Source organism: Pteropus vampyrus, unplaced genomic scaffold (assembly GCF_000151845.1).
Source record: "Pteropus vampyrus isolate Shadow unplaced genomic scaffold, Pvam_2.0 Scaffold121, whole genome shotgun sequence".
Taxonomy (NCBI): Eukaryota; Metazoa; Chordata; class Mammalia; order Chiroptera; family Pteropodidae; genus Pteropus; species Pteropus vampyrus.
Window position 1 is genome coordinate 2,631,873 of NW_011888902.1, and position 1,683 is coordinate 2,633,555.

Here is a 1,683-nt window from a genome sequence, read left to right on the forward strand (position 1 = left end):
GCTTTCAGTTGTGACCCCACGAATGAGCTCACAGTTGGAAGCAAATCTGTCTTCTGTTTCTACTGTTAACGAATTACCTACCCACTGGAAAACCACATAGGATCGACAATGGCCTTGTCCCAAATACGTGCTTTGTGGAATTGTACAAATTGTATTGATGTTGCTAGCAGAATTCAGTTCAACTGCTGAAATATTTCGATAAGAGCGATTGAATTCTTAGTGAACAGAATGCTTCCTCGGTTCGCTTTTGGTCCATTGAATGCTGGAAGTCTGGTGGGTCTGACCTGTTCATTGCACATATGTAGGATGATAGAATAGGCAGACCATTTGGTTGTGACACCATGTACGTCTTGGGAGGGATCTCGGGTTGAAATTCTGTGAATAAAAAATGGTCCTTAGTTATTCTTCGCCTCCTAGGTGTGGGCTCTTAGTCTCGAAAAGTGGATCGGACTTCTGAATGCCTGCTCTGGTTGTACAGATTATGATCTGGCATATCTCTTTTGTGGATTTTAGTTGGCATCAACTAAAAAAATATCTGGTAGCATCAATTTTCAGAAAGTGCTAATGTTTTTTACTGGATTGATTTTTATCCTTGAGTAGGATCCAACTTATCCACATTGGATTACTATTCCAAATTCTCTGGATAGGATGGAGAGACTAGAAGTCACTAATATTTATTCACTCATTTGTTTTTCCAACCAGCTTTTTCTTCGTGCTAACCAAACACTGAGCTGAGTTATTTACATATAACATCCAGTGGACTTGCAACAACTCTATGAAACCCATTTTATAGATATGTAGACTGAGACTCGGGGAGGTCAAGCAGCTTGTAAACGGAGAAGCCGGGACATGGAAGACCTGAGGTTTCCATGCAGGTCTATCATTAAAAAGCGCTAAGGCATTTTTCTTAAGCATTCTCCCTCACGAACACATCATGCGTATGAAAACAGAACGCGGCTGAAGGAGGGACATGGGGTCTGATTAAGGAACAGCCACTCCCGCCAGCCACGCAGGGAATGAGAATAGATTGCTGTAGAAGAAACACCTTCCTCCTCTTCGTCCAGTCGCAGACCCCCTTCTCTCCCACGTTTCCTCCTTCTGGCCTCCTTTACCTGCCACCCAAGTCGTGTCGTGAACTCCCACCGCAGGCAGATGAGGGAACATCATTCTGAGAGTTCTCCCCAGGCAAGCCTCTGACACCCTCCAGCTTTGAACAGCCTCAGAACGTTTCAAAAAAGAAGATTCAAAAAGGAGTTTTGAAAAGAATCAGACGCGGAGTTGCACAGAGGCAGCGAAGACATCTTTGAGGTCATTCTTTCTCTTTTTCGACGCTGATGTATTCTCTCCAGAGTGATAATAATCTTTTTTGAAATGCAGGTCTAAGACGGAAGGAATTTTTATCTGGAAGAGTAATATAAATTAGCTTTGACTGCCAATTTCCACTGATGATTACTTTCCAGGCGGAATTCCTACAAATTCTTGAGGCATGACCTCCAAGGAAAAAATAAAACCCCTTTAAAAACTTGTTGAGAAATTCCAGATAACTTTCACAAGAGATTTAATTTTAGAGCATTAACACAATCTTGGTTGGAAAGATAAAACTACAATGCAGTTATTTGGTGAAAGTCATTACTTCACAATGAAGTCATTGGAGATTATTTTACTGTGCTTATCTGTCCCTGT